This window comes from Macaca thibetana, chromosome 9, assembly GCF_024542745.1.
Source record: "Macaca thibetana thibetana isolate TM-01 chromosome 9, ASM2454274v1, whole genome shotgun sequence".
NCBI lineage: Eukaryota > Metazoa > Chordata > Mammalia > Primates > Cercopithecidae > Macaca > Macaca thibetana.
Genome location: NC_065586.1, coordinates 72,539,339 through 72,562,994, shown reverse-complemented (window position 1 = coordinate 72,562,994; position 23,656 = coordinate 72,539,339).

The window sequence follows — 23,656 nt, the reverse complement described above, 5'->3', positions numbered from 1 at the left end:
ACTTTCAAGTGTTAGCACACACAATTCTTGCAACAGCCATATGTAATATTATTACTGCTTAATAGACAAAGAAATGGAGGGGCACATTAGAACATCTATGCAGTCACCACTGTACTCTAGCTGTCTGAAGGCACCGGCCTCTTTACCAGTGTTGGAGACAGTAGAAATATCTCCTTTGCCATGACCCCTTGCATACCAACTAAAAGGTCAAAATGCTCACCTTCAGCTTCTGGGAACATGACCCTGTAATCAGCAACTTGGGAAGAGGCCCAGAACATAGTCATTTTAAAAGTTTCACTTAGAGTGAGTTCTAAGGCATGTAATATTAATATCTGTTTTGTTCTCACAGTTACAAGAGAGTTGGAAAATAAATGAGAGTTATTTTTCTCTATTTTTTAACTTCCTCAGAGCGACCAAGCCGAGAGTCCCAGAAGTTGGGCATTTTGCGCCCTTAGGGGCAAATGACCATTTTTATGTTTTTGAAAATCTAAACTCACCGAGGGAATGCATTGCCTAAAAGGTAATAGGCCTCAGAGTACAAGAAAAAGGAGATGTGATTTGACCTGGAAAGGAGAGAACTGGATTTCCTCACTCCTATTCAAGGTTAGCTACCTTCTAGATACTTTAGGTGGGAATGTTCACATAAATGCTTGAAAAAAATCTCTCCACTGCATCCCAGTCAGGGTAAAAGGTCCCATGCCCAAGCTTAGCAAGAGGCAGGGGGAAACACTTGCCTTCACAGAGCCTAGACTATGTGTAAGTATTTATGAGTGAATGTGTGTGTTTTTGTATGTATGCATGTACCCTACCTAATAAGCATCTCAAAGGCAGTCATGATGGTATGAAGAGACCTCTTTCCCCAATTTAAAGATTGGATATACCCTCTGGCTCTACTGAATAACTCCCTACAGAGAAGGAGAACTCCCTAAATATGAGAGGATTTCAAAAGGTTGATGGCGAATGTAATTAAAGATAAAAACCAAAAATGTAAACTTTATTTCTCAACATAAGCTTCATCAATTCAAGACACTTTTGGAAGCAATGATATCAATCCCCCCTTAAGAACTGAGGGTCACGGGAATTTCACCATATCAATGAAGGATTTTTCACATTATTAACTGCAGACAAATGGGTGCTTTTTACGGATTTTTTTAAGATTAGAAAAAAAAAAAGAGAAGGTACCAAATCAGGACTGTAAGGGGGATGCCTAATGATTTCTCACTGAAACTCACAAAATTGTCCTTGTTTGATGCGAGGAATGAGCAGGAACACTGTCATGGTGGAGAAGGGCTCTGGTGAAGCTTTCCCAGGCATTTTTTCTGCTAAATCTGTGACTAACTTCCCCAAAAACACTCTCATAATAAACAGATGTTATTGTTCTTTGGCCCTCCAGAAGGTCAACAAGCAAAATGCCTTGACCATCCCACAGAACTGTTGCCATAACCTTTGCTCTTGACTGGATCACTTCCACCTCTTGGTAGCCATTGCTTTGATTGTGCTTTGTCTTCAGGATTGTTCTAGTAAAGTCACATTTCATCTCCTGTTACAATTCTTTGAAGAAATGGTTAAGAATCTTGATCCCACTTGTTTAAAATTTCCAGTGAAAGCTCTGCTCTTTTTACAAAGCTAATCTTGGTGCAATGGTTTTGGCATCAATCAAGTGGAAATCTTGCTCCACTTAAATTTTCCAGTCAGAATTGTGCACACTGAACCCATTGAAATGTCTGTGGTATGGCTATTGTCTGTGCTATGTATTGCTGGTCCTCTTCAATTAGGGCACAAACAGGATGCATTTTTTTCTCACAAACTGATGTAGATGGTTTGTCACTAAGGGCTTTATCTTCAACATTATCTTGTCCTTTGTTAAATGGCATATCCATTTGCAAATTGCTGATTTCTTTGGGTCATTGTCCTCATAAACTGTGAAGCATCAACAATTTCACCATTCTTCCACCCAAGCTTCCTTATAAACTTGATGTTTGCTCCTGCTTTAATTTTAGCAGAATTCATGTTGCTCTGATAGGATCTCTTTTGAAAGTGATGTCTTATCCTTCAAAGTGCTTCAAACTAAATCCTATTTAGGCATGTTATAACAACTTAGTGTGAGTTTATTTTGGTGCAAAAAAATTTGAAATTCATAAATAGTGTGTGTCATAATTTTCCATAAACTTTTACAAAGAACATTTGCATGTCTAAGATTCAATTTATTAACTCTCTGATTAGTGAGGGGCTTAGCACAAGAGTAAATTTGATTTAGAACAAATGAAGCAAGGTAACATCTATTTTATCCCTATTATCCCTCAGAAATCTATTTTATCCCTGATATCCCTTAGACATCTATCAGTAAAACAGCTATCATAACTTGATTTTAGTATTCTATACAGATCCCAATTTAGTTCTGGATGGAATTGACGGCTGAAAAACTGGAAAATGAAGGAAGAATAGAAGAAATGTTAAGTAACGCAGTAGGAAAGAAGGAGAGGGATTTAAAATGAATGGTTAAGGGAGAAAGAGAAGGCTTCATTATGGCCTGTGAATTGTGGGTGCACCTGTGCAATGGGGTGACTGTGTGCAATACATGTGTGGGAGTGACTAGACATATTTACAATGGGTGAGAGAAGAAATGGGAAAGGCAGTAGACTTAGCACTATTTTCTAATTTTGGAGGTGGTTGAGAATTTCCCTGGTTGTTGTGGGACAGTTCTCTGAATAGCCTCAGACTGACCCACTTCCTTTTCCTTTCTCACTTATAGTTCTCAATAAAAACTGTAGAATGTGCTGGGAATACAACATCTTAATATAAAGAGAAATTGGCTGAAAACATCCTGGGCTTTGTTTCTGTCCCTCCTAGAACAAGACATTTTATACACTATAGCTCAGCGTGTCACATAATCCTGGGGTATGTAACCCATAGTGGGCTACTTTTCAGGGTCTCTCAGCTGAAGTATGATATGGAGAATGCACAGACAAGATTCCATCTCCCCTGTGTAGTTCTCCTGAGCCTTGGAGAACTAACTTGTCTTAAATCATTGGCTTCTACTATCCCTTGCTGCCTATCTGTGAGTAATAAAGTTATTTCACTCAACTTGTTTTGTAAGTATTCTTTCTCACTCATGAAACTGGTAGAAATTACTACCCAAGATGAATGGGCTGAAGGGATAACCAGTGCAACATGAACTCGCTTTGCAGTTGTTTAGGACCAGACTTTCAAAGTTGCTCATGATCTTAGTTTTTAAGAGACGTGACAGCTATGCCTGCCCAATGACCAACAGCACTGTGCTGCAGCTTTATCAATGTCTCTGGGCCAAAGATAACATCTTATTGAGAAACTGAGTTGACCTTCTTTGGGTTGCATGCCTAATTTACACTTTCTTCCTTCCTTGGGAACTGCCCTGAGTCATAGCCCTTGCTGAAGGGATGGGTCTGAGTAGCTGCTTCTTCTGTTTCCCCCTCCTGTCACAACCTATCAGAATAGAGATAAACTCAGTTTGCCAGAGACAAGCCATATTGTTTATCTTGCAAGTCTGATGTTAAAGACACTGAGTGTGTACTCATAGGAAGGTGCATGCTTACATCCAGCTACCACATAGCAATAGGGCTGGGACAGGGTATATTTTCAGCCACGTGCTTTCCTGATTAGTAATAACAGCCCTCAAAGTGACACGGGTGAGGGAAAGAGATGAGAAAAGAGAAGCAAGGAAGGGAGATCAATTGGCTTCAGAGGAAAAGACAGAGAGAAGCAGAGCAGTTGCCTTGGTCACATGACGTTAGTGTTCCTAAGTCATCAAAGACCTTTCCTTGCACTTTCCCATATCCTTCCAATCTCCTTGCTTTATTTGAGCTTAGTTTAAATGAGAGTCTATTCTTTGCAGTCTGCAATTCCTGATGAAGAAGAGAAGCTATCATTTAACGAGGAGACTTTATAAAAAGGAAATTAACAAAAATGGCTTTCCCTATCCCAGCCCTCTATAGGAATACAGAAAAAGAACACTTATGAGAGGACCCTCTAATCCTAGGGAAAATAAATATTTATTAAGCCAAATTTCCATGTCTGCCATTGTGCTAAATGCTTTACAAATCATTTTTCATTTAATTCTCACAACAATCCTGCAAGGTATGTAATTATTTATCCCCATTTTACAGATAAAGGCAGAGACCCAGAAAAGTCAAGTAATCTTTCACTTTATAAGAAAGACCCAGGAATCAAAATCAGATCCTTTTATTCCTTCTAACATACTCTTTCATCTGAATTCATGTAAACTGGGATTTTGAAATTTTTCTTTCCCCATGGTACTGTTTTAAAATTTAACACAGTTTGTTAGTCTTGATAAGTAAAGTACTTTTAGTATTTGCATCAGCATTGGCCTTTGTGTCCTTAAATTTGCTATTTTTGAACTTAGAAATGTTATTCATGATTCTCTGGGAACTTATGAAAAATTTTTACCTGTACTTCTACTTTGGGACTTTCAGACTCTGAAGCAGTTCTGAAACTGTTGAGAAAGTGTTGTTGAAACCAAAGGGATTCAGAGGATGCTAAAGGAATCTGGATAAATTTAAGAAGAATGCAGGATAATTATTCTGAAGAGCCCAATAATTCCTAGTGGTGGATTGTTAGCTAAGTAATTCGTGGGAGCCACCTGGTTGGCTGTGATTGTATAACATAAGAAATTACTGGAAGAATGTTAAGACATTACTTATGAGACTTAAAACTTAGAGGGAAAAAAATATCTTGGAATCTGCCCTGAGGAAGTTCTGAATGGATTCCAGGCACAGCATACTGTTCTTTACTGATTGATGTTCTGTTTAGTTAAATCCTGCTGTTTTGCAGTTTCAGTGCCATCCTATAACTTCATAGAAATTCCCGGAGGCAAAATTAGCATCTGTCTCCTATTCCTCATCACCTTAAAGAATTAGTGCTAAGGACTGTGAGAAAATGTTTTAGGAAATTATGAGATGCTTAAATGTGTCCATCAATCAAAACCTTTTCTAATTCTTAAATAATATTTTAGGATATTTTCAATAAAATTACAGGTGGCACTTAAACTAATTCAGACAAAATTATAATACTTAAAATCTATATTGCACATGTTTTTAACCCCTGAAGCATGCTAAACATCTTAGATATCTATGGATTTTGAAATGTATTTTTCAAGGAGAGAATTTTAATTTGAGCTCCTTTGCATGAATGCAGACTCAAAAGTCTGGCTGTTACGAGTTTTTATCATACAACATGAATGGGGAGACCTACTTATTAAAGATAGCTGTATTGGATTCCATTAAGGGATGCTCATGAAATGTAGATTTTCAGTTTATTGTAAACTGTCCAACAGGTTTTTAGCAGGAACCCCCGTGAGAGAGATCCACTTTCCCATCAGATTTCCATTAAGATCCATTTGCCAGAGCCGCTGTTTGTTACTCTGCTCTTGGAATGTCTTGAGAATCAATCATTCCATTTTATTTGCCTGAATGTCATGTGAATATAAAAACACATGGTCACAGGTTTGTGATCAGTTAATCATAGCAAGCGCTCCTTATATTTGTTTTTGTGTAGCTGTGCGTTTCAGTTATTGGAGCAAAACTTTTTGATGCTTGCTTCAGCGGGAGGTGTAAGGACTGAAAGTTGGCTTTGTTTGTAATAACTGCAGGCTCTGTCATGATTATTTTTTGCAAGTTTCTTCTAGGGTCATAATCACTTCCATGCTATGCTGTAGTACTAAACTCTGAAAGTTAATGCCATGTAGGTGCTGCCACAGACTAATAGCTGAATGTGCTAGTCTCTCATTCCTAACACTGCTCCAATTCTTCTTCTTTGGGATATAATTAAGTAGGAATGGGAATTCTGCAAAAGAGTTAAACACTGACATGAAATAGTTGAAAGCTGCGATGGGCATTCCTTTCACAAGAGTCCTAAAACCCATTGGCCTCTGAGATTGAAGACCAAAAATTTTATCCATTTTTCTTTTTCTGGTTTTATAACTAAAATTGATTCAAACATTTGCCAAATATAATTCAGACTTTCTGGTTACAGACCAAGTTTTCACACTAAGCATTATGAATTTGCAATGAATTCATAACATTTAGTATTCATGGTAATAACACTGATCATTATGAAAAGATTTAATATTCATGAGTGTTACACTGCTATTTTCTCAGGTGCCATGATAATTTTTAATAATAATTCAGCATTTCTTAATGGGCAGTTGGCATAATAGAGTGTGATCCAAGAGTTTTGGTTAAAGGATATTAGAGGAAAGAAAGCAGGGCATTAATACAAATTTTAAAACTTGATCTTCCATGAGAACGTTTGATCAGTATTATTCTATATTATTAAAACAAGCTGTCTCTGTTAAATGGCTCTGAAATGTCAAACAAATCTCTCCATTGCGTATTCAAGCTGATGACTGGCACAGTTCACAGTTTAAAAGGGGAGGGAAAACAAAAATATCTTCAAGACCATTTTTCTGAGGGAAAAAATACTTTTAGTATTTGCTTCAATGTTGGCCTTTGTGTCCTTAAATTTGCTTTTTACCAGCGCATACACTTCAGAGTATTTTTTTTTTCAGCACGCCATCTGTTTCTTTGCAATTGGGGATGGTTGAATAATTTCCTGAGGAATTGCTGACAAGATGTGTCCCAGGAACAGTAATCCAGCAGGACTAGATTTCTCATTAAAATCGCTAAGCTCAGCTGTGTTATAGCAAGCTCTTGATTTAAGGTGGTCACCCTGGGCCAGCGAAGGTCAGTGGCCACCAGCTACCCATTTTTTTTTTTTCTAAATATAGGACTGTAAAATCTATGCATGTACACTACAAATGATTCCAGGTACAAGATCATTTAGGAGGGAAAGTGTCACTCGTCCCAAAGGGATTTTCTTGGGGTCACCTTGGTAGCAGTGATCATCCTTGTTTACCTTCACATAGTACTATCTCTCATCACCTGAGGTGACTGATGTATGGGTGAACATCTCTCACTCATTACACCATTTTAGCGTACACTACTCTACTGCCCCCTTTTTCCCCAGTCCATAGATAAACTGGGATGCATATGTGCTTTTCTGGAACTTTCCATGGTTCTTTTAGCAGAACCTGACCCTTTTCCTGAGATGCTCTTGAACTGCTGGCTGATGGCAGGAGGCATCTAGAATTAGCAAGATTCCTAAGCAGGGCAGATTGGAATATGAACTTCAGCTATGTTATCTCACTTAATGTCCACAACAACCCCGTGACTTAGATATTATTATTTTTCTCTTTTTACAGATAAGAAAACTGAGTCTTGGGGCATTTAATAACTTTCCCCCAAACACACAGCTAGTTAGTAACAAATCAGGAATTTGTAACATCTTGCCAGCTTTCTTTACCACCTCCGGAGGCATGTAGTCTCATAATTCTATATTTCTAGACTAGTGTGTCCCAGAATGTTGTCAACTGATCACCAAAATCAGATGCAGCAGGAATGACTGTTAAAAATAAAATCCCTGCTCCACACTTCAGACACACTGAATCAGAATCTCTGGGTTGGTGGGCGCCTGGAGTTTTTAACAAGCTCCCCTGGTAATTCTGTTGCACACTAAAATATGAGAACCACTGCCCTACAGCATAATAAATGTTATTTAATTAATTGGTTCATTAAATATTGAACAGTTAAAGTCATTATAAAGCTAAGAGTTGAGCTGGGTGAAATTAAAAGTAAAACAAGAAAGCTATGGTGGAGGTGGGGGTGGGGTTGAGGCCCAGAAAAGAGAACCAGGCAGGGACCCTCTTCTGTGGAATAAATCGTAGCAAGATTTTTGCCATCAAAAATTTTGGTACTCAGTAACAATGACGGCCTTAAATGGAATAAATCCTGCTTTACTACCTTGTTTTGCATTTCAGTTGACCCAGTTGTAGGTGGACCCAACCATTCTGCCTGCATTTTTCCTATGGTGTCTCACTTCTCTGGAAGAAAACAGAAAAAGAGGCAGCTCTATGTTTGTATGGACTGTGCTCTGCTTAAGGAGGTCCCCATTTCAATTAAAGATTCATCATGTCATGTTTCTTCTTACCTCTCCATAAAAACTTGACTAAATTTGGATGGACATCTCTAAAGATATACTATGAGTTTCATTTTGCAGCCAGTCATTTTTAGGTAAAAAAGTTGTTTGGTTTTTATATCATACAATGTCTTGGATTGAACTTGATAAGGTTTGCGAAAGAGAATTACTGTTGAACTCATCAGTTCTTGATAACAGATTTGAACTGGCTTATGAAAGGAAAAGGAGTATTTGTTTTAAGGGTGTAGAATCGTCACAAGGAGCCCAACAGCCTGAATGCTGACAGGCAGTAGCATGCGTTTAGAAACATGAACAGCAGTTCCCAGAACTTTCTCCCTGTCTCAAAGTATTGCTCCATCTCTGCATTACTCTTTGCTGTTTCTTAGGCTGATGGAAGGTAGCCACATCACAGGTGCCCATTTCATATCTCCTCTATTTAAAATAAAAACTCAGACTGTTTCTTAGATTCCACTTCAATTACGGGGGTAAAAAGATCTAATTGTTTAGCTTGGGGCAAGTCTCTTGGCTTAGTGGATGCCTGTAGCAGGCAGGGAACCTAGGATGTGGGTGAGGGTCATATAACTGGCAGGGGAGGAAAAGATTCCTACCTTCCCAGTGAAGAGGGATGGGGAAGATGGTCCAAAAGTTAATCCTTTAAGAAGATGAACAGAACATACCTTGTCAATGCCTCGAATCTTGTTTTCTCTTTGGGTGGAAGGCAGGTGAGGATAGAATTGGGAAAGGAATGCAAGAAACACAGCTTTCCATAGAAAAACCAGAGTTTCACAAATCCTCTGAAATTTGACATCAGCTTTCTTCTTTGCTCTTGAGTTATCTTCTCCTAAGAGTGATAGTTATCCATCCTGGAGAAAAAATACACAAATAAAAACCATGTTAGCTATTTGAGGTATGGGTTTTATATGTAATGCATCTTGCAATTAAATCCTAATGACATAATATTATGTGCATAACTTTTTATGCATGACTTAATGTTATCATCTTGAAGGAATGTTCATCGTAAGTATGGGAAGGGTAGTAATGTTTCCAATTTGACATTTAATCAGGTGGTGAAAGTCCACACCTATTTCATCTATAATGACATCTTAACTAGGGATCTTTATGAAGTATTTGTATAACAGAGAAGAAATGACATTTGATGGCAACTTCTTTCAGTCATTTCCATAAATCTTAGTGGCCAATTCTCTTTATAGAACAAAGATGAAAACCAATGTTGTACCATTCCGACAATCCCAGCTGCTGGTCTGAAAATACCAGGACTGATGTATTCCTCAATTGGAGGGAGAAGCAGTGTATTCTAGGATAGTTTTGATGTCTTCATTTAGTAAGTATTTGTTGCCTATGGCACAGGTTAAAAAGTGGTGACCTGTGGGCTGGACTTGTCCTGAAAATGTGTGTGCATATGTATATGTACATGTGTCAGGGGCAGGACTATATTTATATCTGTATAGAGAGAGTCTAAAAATGTCTAATTGGTTGCCAACATTTAAAAGTTAGAATATTTCATATAAAAATCCAGATTTCAAGCTTTACTTGAAAAATCAAGAGATGTGGCAGCACTAATTTTACATATTTACAAGGTAATATTGGCTAGAAATCTGGAGTAGGAAGGGCCCTATAGATGAAGCATATATTCTCCAGTTGCTACAATTCCCACCACTCCCTACCATTTGTACTTTTGACCAATTATATTCATTTGCATTTGCCATGCTTGTTCCTGTGAATGTTTGCATTTCAATTCCGTATATGTTCATAGCACATTAAGTTAATTTGTGTTAGAATGTTCTCTTAAGCTGTGTAACTTTCAAACAAGCTTCTTCTCATTATTTTTTTTAAAAATGCATAGCTTGAAAAAAACAGAGATCTAACACCAAATGAGATGCGATAGCTTTGTGACATAATTAATTCCAGTTCCTGCTTTATCTCTACACCGTGATGTGTGAAAAAGGAAGCATTGGAGTTAATCAAGTTAACCATTTACAGAGGGAGGCTACCGATGATCCTAGTTGCCTTACTTCTTGGGCCTTAATCCATAGAGCTGAGTTGTCTGCCTTTTATTCAAGTTCATTTGTGTGATGATTTCCCCAGATTCATGCCCTCTAAACAGAAGATTTCTTGGCAGGGGTTGGTTTGAGCCCAAAAGGTGAGAATAATATTTACTTTTCAATTCTTTCTCTTTCTGTATTTGGTAGCCTCCAAAATGATTATCATGGCGTAAATCTTTCTTCCTAATGTCTTAGTAGGGCAATGTTGGAAGTTGGTGGAAAGAGATACATAGGCAGAGAAGTGAATGAACACGACTTTTAATGTTGGAAGTTTTAGCCATACTCCTGATGAGGACATCAGCTTAAAACAGATCATTTTACAGATCCCTCAAATAACTTGCTAAATTCCCCCCTGGGCCCAGACTAATTTAAATCCTACCTTCTCAGTAAATGAGTCCTTGTTTCCACCAACATAAGCTGAATTCACCCTACTAAACTTCTATTATACACCGTGTTTTACCAGCATTTTCCAAACTGCTATGAACTGAATTGCATCCCCCTCTCTCCACCCCTACAAACTCATATGTTGAAGCCCTAATGCCCAAGGTGACTGTATATGGAGATAGGACTTTTAGGAGTTAGTTAGGGTTAAATTAGGTCCTACGGGTGGGGTATTAATCTTGTAAGATTTGTGGCCTTATAAGAAAAGAGAGAGAGAGAGATCTTTCTTTCTCATCATGTAGAGACATAATGAAAAGATAGCCATCTGCAAGTCAGAAAAAGAGCTCTCACCAGAAACTTACCACACTGGCAACTTACTTTTGAACTTCCAACCTCCAGAACTGTGAGAAAATAAATTGCTTGTGGTTAATCTACCTAGTCTATGGCATTTTGCTATGGTAGCCCAAGAAGCCTAAGACACAAACCATGTCCTAAAAAATATTGGAGCCCAGCAGATGGTAATAAGTGCCTCAATATGAGGGGAAGGTTGCAATGATCAAGTAATTTTGGAAGTACTGAATTAATTTAAATAGGATTCTTTATCACATGACTTCTCAAAACCTTTAATTGTTAATGTACACTCATAAATCTCTAAAAGGAGATATTTTACGCAAGGTTTTCTGAACTTATTTAACCATAGAATACGTTTCTCGAGAAACACCTTTTAATATCTTGAGCAAAAGTAATATTCTATGAAGCACGATTTAGAAAATGCATTATCTATTAATCTAAAAATTATTTTAAAACTGCTTTATGGTATCTTTTATTCTATTGGATTATTACTTTACTTATTTATTTAAGTTTTCCATCAACAAAAATTTACTTAGGACCTTCTGAGTGTCAAGTGCTATGCTAGTTGATCTCCCAGCTTCATGCCACTTAATCATCCTAACAACCCCATAATCATGATTTGACAGATTATGAGACTGAGGCTCAAATTAATTGGCTCAAAATAATGATTAGCAGAGAATATGAGTTGGTCTGATTTTATAGTCTATGCTTTTTTTTTTTAAATAATCTCCCCCAAATCCACACAGAGATACTGAGACTGAGAAGCTCAGTAATCTGTGCAACACCTCACAGTTAATACAGTGATGGTCTCGATTTCAAAACCTGGCTTCTTAGACTCCAAAGCCTCTGCTCTTTCCACTAGAATGTGTATATTCTAGGCCAGGGGATCTACATGAGCAAAGCCACAGGGGAGGAAAGGCACAGCATATATTTAGGAAATAGCACATTTGGCTGAAACACAGTTTGTAGAGGGTGGAAGGGTGTCAGGTGCAACTGAGAAGTAATGCTGGGAATGGATTGTGAATTTTTTGACACTATATGTATTAGTTAGCTTTTACTGCAGCAATAAGCAACCACAAAGTTACAGTAACTTACTACAAGAAATATTTATTTATTGCTCATGTTACATAAGGTACTCAGGCTTTTGCTAGCTCTTGCTGGGCTTGACTTGGTTTGATTTGTCTCAACTTGACTAGGTTACATGTGCCTTCTCATTCCCAGACCCAAGCTAAAGGCAGAGCCAACATATGGGATGTGTTGTTTTCATGGTAGGGGCTTAAGCTTCAGGGTGCAAGCAATGCCTCTTAAACTCTCTGTTTAGAACTGTCACACTCTCTTCCATCCATATTCTCCTGCTCAGAGCAAGCCACATGACCAAGTTGAGTGTAGCATTGTGTATTTTTTCTCATTCTGCCCGGTGGGACTGCAAAATCAGATGGCTAAGTGTGTAGATGCATTTTTTTTTAATAGAAAAGGAGTGAAGTATTGAAATGATAATCCACTCCATCATACTGTGATAAGGAGTTTGGACTTTATATAGAAAATGAAGAGTTATCGAAGGTTCTTAAGCATATTTATATTTCTTCTTTCTCCTTCCTAGATTAAAAAGCAAGAAGTGAAGTTTGATTCTGTTTTTATCTTTCATAAGACTTTTTACACCACCATGCATGTAGTAGGAACCCAGTTAATGCCCCTTTCCAACTCCATAAATATAATGTAAAAGTAAGTTAACCACCACAGAGTTTTTCAGTTTTGGCCTCATAAGAGTTAAACCTTCCCTTTAAATCTGAACTTTGTCACTGATAGACAGCTGTTGACACATTTATTGAAAAGCAGAAATAATTCCTTTTGGTCTGGAAAAGTGGGTGTCGGCTGTATGTGTGAGAAAGGGTTATGTTGGATAGACTAGTTATTTTCCATCGCAGAGTGTGGTGTGTAGGTAAACTTTTGTGGCAGAGTGGAACTCTGTTCCCTTATCACTTTTGTTTCTCCCCATATTCACATTGGTATGAAGGGTTGTTAAAATCCTTCTCAATGTTACTAAGAGAGAAACTGAATTATCTTTTATGAACTCCAATCTAAAGAATATCCATTTCCAGTCGTACCTTACCAGGAGGAGGGGAAAGGAACCTGCTTCTATCACCTTGGACAGAAAGACAGCAGTAGAATAAACCAGAACTTTAGGTTTAAAGCTAAGAGGTAGAAAAGGAAGGAAAGAGATCAAGAAGAGGAGACATCTGGATACCATATAAGGTGCACATAATAAGAACACACAATTAATGTTTTGTGTTAGTTTTTAGATTCTGAATGGATTTACAATTAGTCAAAAATAGGGTGGTAGGATTGTTTCTGATGGTTTTGTTGTTGTTGCATGCTTTTCAAGACATTGCTCTGCAAACTGTCAGGATTATGCTATCTAGGTTTTTGACCATAACTCCATGGGTGAGAAAGGAGATAAGAGGGAAAAGGGAAGGAGGCGCTTTGCTTCAGGGTGTGCAAGGCAGTAAAAATTTGCCAGGTCAATCTGGACCAGTGATTGGGAACCTCTGGAATACGCAGTCTCCAAGGGAAGGGACTTGTCTCGAAGGCTTGGCTGTCAAATTCTTAGCCTTTTGGTGTTGATCCATACTAAACACTCATGCATATCTCCACCAGGTTGGCAAAAACTGAGGTTTTAATAGCCTTTTGTGTCTTAGTGTCTTCTGTTGGCTATGTCACTGGGGATTCTTTACTATTGTTAGTTAAAAGCTTGATAACTGTGTTCTGTTACAATATAATTAAATATTTGATTAATTGCTGCAGTTTTATTCCATGGAGTATGCAGCTTTCTTGAATCAAAGAGTTTGTATCAGCACGGTGTCAAAAAACACAAAGATTTAAAGCTCATCCAAGCATCAATTCAGAGCTAATACAGGCACCTTGACTCTCAAGGCTGCTGAATGGTAGGATTAAACAAACGTTTTTAAAAGGGGGACTGTTCTTGCTACTGGACAAGAATGGTAATAAAGTGGGATAAATATAGAAGAATGCAAACTTACATTTTTATATCTGAAATGTGTGCTCTGGCTCCCTGGTTTTGATCTTGCCTATTAATAGAGAAAAAATGAAATCTAATCTACAAGAGAGAGATCAAGGTGTTGAATAAACTGAGATGTGAAGAAAGTGTTTCCCCAGTCACCAAACATTTAGTGATCACCTTTTGTGTAGCACATACCGACAGCAGTAAGATTGCTTTCAAAGTGCTCATGTTCCATTAGGGAATACAGATCTTTGTGAAATACATTACAGATAGATAAATACTAATAAATGCACAAACAGAGATAGTGTGATGAATGTGGTGGGGCAAGACAAGAGTGAGAAAGAAAGAAAATCAGAAAAATAAATACTAAAATAACTGACTTTTTGAAAAGGGTCTCTAAAGAAAAGCTAAATGAATGGAGTGAGAAGAAGGAAAGCAGTATGGGTAACTCAATGTCAACTTTAAGATGGTGACGTCACAAGGACATCTGAGAGCTGCCTGGATTTTGCAGACTCCACATCAGCAAAAACCAAACTTCTATTGTTTTGAGTCACTGAGCTTTTGGGGTTATGAATTGCAGCAGTTAGCCTAACAGGAGCAGTATAAAAATGCAAATAATAGCTATTCTACATTTCATATGGTTGTCGAGAGCCTGAAACATAGCAAATGGGAAAGACATTGTAAAATTTTAAGTACCAGACAAATGTTAGGGATCGTGGTTGGAAAGAAAATCAAAACTTACCAATTGAAATATCATATCGAATTTAATAAGAAATGTAATTGGATCAATTGAAAACATGTTTTCAATGATTACTCTGGTTATATGCTGTTATGAAAACACCTTTAAATCTTAACTGAAGGCCTTTTGTTTTGAGTGATTCTTAATGCTACAAAATAAGTTTAATAAATATCTACTTCTGAACATAAAATTGTATGATATCTGATCTGGGTTCTTTGGTTTACTTTTTAACAAAATATAGACAGATTTTCTCAAGGGAGATACAACTTGAAGTTAGAAATAAAGAAGAGCAGGAAAAGACTAAGTAAGGAGGATTTATAGGGGAAAATGGTGAATTGGTCAGAAATCTTTCAGGTACAACTGACAGAATCTTGATATGAAGTGGTTAAAGCCAAAGCAGGACTTTATTCATATGACATAACTGCAAGAATGGCAAGGCTGCGGCTGGGGCTCAGCAAAAGACTAAAATGCCATTAGGTTCCCTCTACTTCCCCATTTCAGCTTCCCTCTGCAGGTTATATCATGCCTTTATTGGACATTGCTTTTTCTCTTCATGGTTGTTGACAGTTCCCTGGTTCCCTATCCTAAACCTTCAGTTACCAAGGTAGGCGTTACCTGCAATCTGTTCTCTTTCAAGTCCTAACATTCTATGGAAGGGATTTACTGGGTTATTTGAGTTACGTGCCCACTCCTGAAGGGGATGAAGTCATTAACATGGCTGCTTCTGGGTTAGTCATGTGTATGAGGAAAAAATTTACTAGGAAGAAATCTCAGAGGCAAATTTAGCAGCAAAGAGAATTTCTAATGCAAAATAGTCAATTAAAAATTACTGTAAAAATACTATTCTAGACTGTTAAAGGACTGTAATAAATGAACAGACACTACTGTTCTCTGGGAACATCTACTACTCTCTGGGAACTTAAAATCTGCTGTTCTCTGGGAACTTAGAATCCACTGTGGAGATAAGACAAATAGACTTATAAAATGTTTATTTATAATGTCATTTGAGTGTACAAGGCAGATCTTTGTTTACTTTCCATTAACATACATGATATCTATTATGATTGAAAAGTCTTGATTCTTGGACAATGTACAGACTTGTGACTCATATATTTTGGGATTCTCACCAACTTTAAGATTCTAAAGAAAGTTTCCCAGCTTAGTATTTTCATATAACTAATTTCAGCCACACTTTGTAAAAATATACATATGAGATTTCTTAAAAAAACTTTTTTTATCTCCACTGCTGAGATCACAAAAAGGGAATTTGTGTCTTGGCAACAGAAACTTATTATAAGAGATAATAATGTTTGACTTTGATTCTCTGAATCAGAATGTTGGTATGGATTTAACTGGATTATTCTAAAAGCATGCTAAAGTCAACATTTGCATGGTCAGAATTTGAGTAAATTTGCCAACATTCTGAGACATCTGATTAAGGAATCTTTAATCTTGTCTTTTGTTGTCTTACTGTCAGCATTTGCTATTACTTTCAACAAAATTTAATACCACCTAGGTTTGAGATGGGATGGAGGAGGATTGTGTTTAAGAAAGGGAAGGCTCAAAAGGATTTGCTTTCAAGGAACATTGAAGAGACTATTTTAGATGATCACTGTGGGTAGCCATAGATTCAATCTGCTTAGGGCATAGACACAGATGATGCTTTCAAACTGTTTTCAAGGATTCATTGCGTGGATTGCCAATGGTGCTGAATTCCAGGGTCATCTTTTAATCATTCCAAGTTCAGGTGCTGTTTTTCTTCATCATAGTTACCAACAAAAAGAAAAGTAAGATGTAAAACATGAACGCACTGGACTCACCTCTTCACTCTTTGAACACTCAACGTTCATACTCTGGCACTTCCTAGATATGTAAACAGGACTTTTGGAATGTGATCTAAGAATCAGCAAAGAGTCGTCCATTTGCCTTCCTTTGTACCCTGCCTAGATGCACCCAAAGGCTTCATCATCAAACTCATTCAAGTTGGTTAACTCAGTGTCCATCTGGGATACTTTGTTGAACTGTAGAGGTCAATGGAATTGAGCAAATCTGGAGAGGCATTTAATGGAGTCCAAGAGACAACATATTTATAATTTGTGCCATTCTATAAAATGTGATATAGTCTACTTTCCTAGAAAAAATGGAATAATACTATGCTTACTTGTTTGTAATTATTTTTTCTTTTGAGACAGGATCTGTCTCTGTTGCCTGGACTGGAGTAGAGTGACACGATCACAGCTCACTGCAGTCTCGACCTCCTGGGCTCAAGTGATGTCCTGCCTGTGACTACCTCATAATTAGAGTGTATTTTACTATTTTGATAATTCTCATATTGTGGAAAATTTAGGTCATTTCTAAATTTTTTCTCATATAAACAGTGCTTCCCAAACTTTATCACTAAATCTTCATTTACCTTTTTGATATTAACTAAAATTTTTTTGCTAGAAATATAATTAATGAGCCAAAGGACAGATCTTTAAACATTTTATTTTTCATATATGCTGCTCAGTTGCCCTCAAGAAATATTGTATGGGCTTAGACTCCTAATATTAATGTGAGGGGCCTAATTATCAGCATCTTTTTTTGAAATCTCAGTGTTAAATTTATTTTAAACACTGACCATTTTATACATACAACATTCTGTAGCGTTTTGGTTTAATTTTTATTCACACTGTATGAGATTAAATATTTTTCATGTTTATTAGACATTTATGTTTGTTTACTTGCAAATTATGTATATACCCTGTGCTTGTTTTAATCTTAGGGTGTTTGAATTAAAAAATTGATTTGTAAAGACTATTGATCTATTAAGGATAATAGCTTCCATATTTTTATTACATATATTCCAACATGCAAATTTATAAATATATACTTTTTATATGGTCATATTTATTCTTTCTTTCATGGTTTCCCTCTTTGGTGTTATGCTAATAAAGATTTTCAAACTGCTACATTACACACACACATACACAAATTTTTTGTTTCTAGTGTATCTATATTGCAATTTATTACATCATCTTGAAGATGTTATTCAATTGTCTTCTAATTTTCATTATTATTTTTGAGATATTAGCTGTAAATCTTATTAGGATTTCCTTTTAGGTAAGGTGCATTTTATTCTGGCTTCTTCGAAGATTTTCTCCTTGTCTTTGGGTTCTGGTAGTTTCACTATGATAAGCCTATGTGTGTTTCTCTTTGCATTTATCCTCATTGTGTATCTGTGTCTTGATATCTTTGATGATAGGAACCACTGATTAAGACAATCAGATCTGAATTCCCTTCCAATCAAACTTTTTCTTTGTGCAATTGTATGGAAGTAATATTTCTAGGCCTGTCTATCATGGAGCTAGATGGGACTAAAGGGCTTTTGAGAACGGAGAGTGAATGAGTTGGTTTGTGATTTTATGCCTGTGAATGTGAATCCTGGACTCTGTGTAAATAAAGTTGTATGTTTATGCTGGTAATGGGAACAGTATAAGAGAGAGGGAGAAAGAAACTCTCTGTTGTACAGATGAAAGTGTGTTTCATTTAGGATTTTTTGGATTATCCAAGACATCATAAACCTATTGAAAAAGAAGTTGTTGGCTCTGGTAACTTAATATTCAGTTGTAGATTTAGCTTCAATCTCTGTTTTCTGCAGGGATCCAAATGATGTAATCAGGCCCTGGTTCTCTTTCAAAGTCTCTCAGCTACCCTTCTTTCTATTGGAGTTATTCTCAGATAAGTAGTCTGTTGTGTTAAAAATATTACCTCTACCAACTTTAACTTAGTTATTTCAGATTCAAGTCTCAAGAGAAATAACACCTCCCTTAGTTTCAGAGTTGCAATGTCTTATTTGCTCTGATTTGGCCTTTTGGTCATCCTTGAACAATTATTATGGCCAGAGAAAGGAAATGCCTTGATTGGCTGGACTAGTGTCACATGGTCACTCTATCCTAGGTCTGAAGAGGGGAATTAAGTCAATTTGAAGTTTGCTACTTGATAATGGGTGAAAGGGTTATTTGTTAGAAGAAAATTGGGATTCTGTGGTGACCTAGCCTTCATTTCTTCATCCTTTGGCCTTTTGAGATTTTTATAACTCCAGTATTTTATGATGCAAAATAGTTTTTTTTTTTTTTCTTGAGTGGCTATCTGGAATTGTTATATGCTTCTGAAATACTTGAATATACTCATGTCCTATATCAATGTTTGCAGTTCTTGATTCAAATAATCTGCAATAATTTTATAGCTAGAGGCAGATTCAATGGTTTTGGACTCTGGATATGTATTAGAAGAAATACCTGGAGAACATTTATGGAAGATTACTGGCTTTTCTGTGGATATTCTGATATAGATCACCTAAAGTGAAAGCAGGGCATTGATGATTCACTGTAAAACCAGGATGAGAACCATAGGTTAACAAATTCGGGAGCAAATCAACTATAGAATTTCTTAGGAGGTGGGTGGATTTTAGTTCCTGAAGTGTTTGATAGTTTCCTTTAGCCATTATATGTTGACATCCTTTATTTCAATGCTGCTTGATTTTGAGTTAAAACTCATTGCTAGACATGCTGGGTTAGCAAAGGGGATGATGAGAATGAAGGTGGGAATGGCAGGAGAGTACATACAGCTATAAGTGAGATGCTTTTCCTTAAAGACCTCTGTGAAGCCACAATAAAAATAGCCCACCTTGAAATTCTACTTGGTGAAGCACTCATTTACTGATATCTAGGCAGAGAGCACATGGTGGATATTTTCCTTCGATGCTTGGCTGCCTGCCATTAACTGTTTCTTTCTAGCTGGGGGACTTCAAAAGATAACATAGCACTTGTATGTATATCCAGCTGTCCCATGCTGTGGACTTCGGTTTTAACTAGGTTCCTTTCAAGCCCTATTTTCAGTTTCTACAAGTGGCTTAGAAGAGAGGTGTTTCTCATGGACCATTTCAAATAAATAGATAGACTCAGAAAAGTAGCGACCCAGCCGGTGCCTGGAGAGCGTCTACTTCTTAGCTACATAAGACATTTCAGCATAAACACGATGGACACTAAATGTTTGCAAAGGTTCGAAGACAGTTTTCAAATAACAATGAATGAGACATTTCAGCATAAGCATGATGGGCACTAAATATTTGCAAAGGTTCGAACACTGTTTTCCAACAACAATGAATGAAAATCTTGTACTTTTTTTTTTTAACTTTTAATTCTATATTATTTCTTCCTTTGCCTTAAATTCATAGCCAGTTACAGTAACAGAGGTGAATATTTTCGTGAGCTCTCAGATGCCGACATCCAGAAGTACACAGCTGGCTCTAGTATTTTTAAAAACATAAGAACTCTTCTCTTAATATTTATTTATTTATTTATTTATTTATTTTTATTTATTTATTTACTTTGAGATGGAGTTTTGCTCTTGTTGCCCAGGCTGGAGCGCAATGGCATGGTCTCACCTCACCGCAACCTCCGCCTCCCGGATTCAAGCAATTCTTTTGCCTCAGCCTCCTGAGTAGCTGGAATTACAGGCATGCACCACCACACCTGGCTAATTTTGTATTTTTAGTAGAGACGAGGTTTCTCCATGTTGGCTAGGTGGGTCTTGAGCTCCCAACTTCAGATGATCCGCCTGCCTGGGGCCCCCAAAGTGCTGGGATTACAGGTGTGAGCCACTGCACCCGGCCAACATTTATTTATGTGTTAATTTTTGCCAGAGAGCCAAGGGTTTGCCTTTGCCTTGCCAGTCTTCATGTCTGTAGATTGAGGTGGAGATAGGGACCCATTGGAGCTGTTGGTCTCCAGTCTACTGTCCTCCAATCAACCTCTCTCTGTTTTGCCTGTTTCGCCTTCTTGTCCATAGGCTCACAACGTTTTATCCTAGAGTCTGTTTAGTTCTGTCGGCTCCCTGGCTGCCATTAGCACTATATTCCTTTTGGTGCATTCTGGAATGTGGATTATTATACTGTTTTATCTATCAACATCTTTATATCTGCTTTCCAATTCCAGAAATGTGAAGAATTGCCCTCTTCTCCCATTGTCTCTGTTCTTATGCTTATAGTCCTTTGTGCTGATACACCCTTTTATGGGTGGGCTTTTGGATGGAAAGGGAGGGGAACACCTGGTCTCCCATCCTCTACCTGTAAGTTCTTTTTTTTTTTTCTTCCTTTTTTTTTTTTTTAACCATGTCATGTGTGATATGGTTTTTCATTCACTTAATGAAACATACCATAATAGTGCTTTCGGAAGTAAATTTACTCAAATCTGTTAGTTTTACACATAAGGATATGGATGAGGAACAGCATTATTCATGTGGAGGAAGGAAAAATGAAGCTTAATGTTGTTTCTACTGCCAAAGTCTACTATGAGACTTTGGAAAATAATTTAAAAACCAAATAGGTGAGAGCTTTTACAATGTAATTTGTAACATTTCACAAGGATGACAAATGTCTATAGAATTAAAAGAATGAACCTTTTGGGCAGACTATGGGACATTCATCTAAGAATAAATTACTTTGGAACTTCTGTTCCTTCTTTAATATTTGTAAGCAGTTTTTACCCAAGGTGTAATGCCAAGCAGTTTCAAAAGTATGAATTATTACCCATAGCTCACACCAGTTTATCCTTTTTTTCTATTTAATTAAATGTGCCTCTCATCTCTCTATCAAGAGGAATAAAACTCAATTGTGATGTATTTAGTCCTTTCTAGTTTATCTTTCTGGTACTTTTTAAAGGTAGCTCCATGCCATATGCTATGCACCAGAATGGCTGTAAATAATCATAAAATTAAATGCCAGAATTTACCACTACATGTGGTTTCTCATTAAGGTTTGATGTGGCTTCTCTAAACTGAAAATGGTTGAAGGGTTGATTTCTTGTATTATCAAGCTGTTTTCTGAGCTTTCTTGCTGGCCCACCTACCTGGATATATAATTAACTTCAGCTCTGAAAGGCTCCTGGTAGATTTGGGCTATATCTTTGGGAAAATAAGAGGTTATTCTCTGAAACACATATGTGCTTTGGAATAGCAATTCCAAAGTATCTTCAGTGGCTGTTCCCTAATATGATGGCAACCATATGTTCTGGATATTCCCTACCAATCTTATGTCATGTAACCTGACCTGGGATTTGGAAAATATAGCCAATACCATATGTAATACTAAGTAGGGAGAATAGGTCAGGCTGTTATTGCTAATGAGCTAGATGTTATTTTAAGATGAATCCCAAACTAACCCAGACTATATCAGTCGTTATTTTAGATTCATTACTTTAATTTTCTTCTTTAAATAATACTGTATTCTAGAGAATTAAAATTTTCATGACGAGAAACTATGGCTCTCTGATAACAAATCCATTTAGGGAAGAGATTATAGACAGTAAAATCAATACGGATTAGACTATTCATATTTTGAGTTCAATTGTTTTGACATTCTTCTTTAGATATTGTATTATAGAGAATTAGGAATTTCCAAATATAGATGACAGTGGTCCTGTGCTCACAAGTCAATTTAGAGAAAAGATTATATAAATTAAACTTAAGTTTTTCTCTGTGTGTGTGTGTGTGTGTGTGAGTGTGTGTGTTTCTGTCATGATGGCAACAAGTAAAGATTAACTCCACTAAACAGTGTTTTAATATTTCCATATCTTCCAATGGACTGTGTTTCATTCTATCATCAGTAATGATCAGGGTAATTATTTCAATAAATATTGTTTTTGAATGACATCTGTTGTACAAGGTAGTGTCCTGGAGACTGAGGACATGCTAAAATAGATGTCTCAACTTTTGTTGCAAAGCAGCTAAGACTAGTGACTGGAGAAGAGTCAGCTTCTTCTCCAGCCACAGTGGTTCAGTGTTACAAGCCAGACAGATAGGTGCTTGTCACTTATCAGGTGTGAGACTTGAGCAGGTTAAATAACTTCCTGTGAGCCTCGGTTTTCTCATTTACAAACTGGGGCACATAAGACCTACCCCACAGGTGGTTGCATAGGATAAATGAGGTGATATTAGTAAAGTGCTCAGCACAGTTTCTGGTACACAGTAATTCAACAAATATTGGCAAAAGTAGTCATTACTGTTGTAATAATATAGTTTCTATTAAAATTGGTCGACAACATATGTCAATATCTGGCAGTGCTTTCATTCGGCAGAAGGGATAGGAAGTATTTGCCTTGGTTTTATCAATATTACGTCAGAATAGGAGTGGAGGTGAAGTGTGGCAAGAATAACATAAAGCTGTGTCTCTGTTCCCTAATGGTTGGCATCACCAGTTCCTAGAAACTCCATCCCTGTTCATTTTTCTTGGTTTCCCCCCACCCTCCTATTTTTGCCCATGCCCAGAGGTCTCCACTTGTTAATAGTCTACCCAGCTTCCTAGAGTGCTGAGCAATTTCTCTGCTTGATGGTGGGGCTGGTCTTATCCTAGCATCAAACATAAATTCAGCCACCAGAGCCAAGAATAGAGAAAAAGACAGAAATCTTTTTTTCTTGATTTTTGAATTTGTTACATAAGCAGCTTTACAACATAATACATTTTTATCATGCCCAATTAATTGGCTTTATTGATATAGCTAAAATTAAATGAAATAGGCTCTATACTGGAACATCTTGGTTGCTGCGAGTAGGGGGTTGTCTATAAAATGCATTACCGTAATGCAAAATAAAGAACTCACATAAGAAAGAAAGCTGAAGTGCCAGGGAGCTCATAGAACATTTAATCATCTTTAGAAAAGAATTTGTTCCTATTTCAACAGAATCAAAAATCCAAAGTGATGATCAGAAGAAAGAATGACCATATACTTACTCTCTGTGTTTATTTCCTTTGAGAGACTCATAAGGTCTGTGCTGGAGAAGATCTAAAGACCATCTAGTCTGTAGTGTTTCCCAACATTTTTGTTTTAAGACTGTAGCAGCCCTTGTTGAAGTGAAGTCCTCCTTAGAGAGCTTGCATATGAAATAGAGAATAACTAACCTGCATGGGAATGGAGGCAGAGCTCCTAGAACCTGCCTGCTTGGTTTCCCACCTCTACTCCATTCACAATCTCTGCTTGCACCAAGGTGTTAGCTCAGGGTTCTTGAAGGTTTTAAAAATCATAGACTATGGTGATC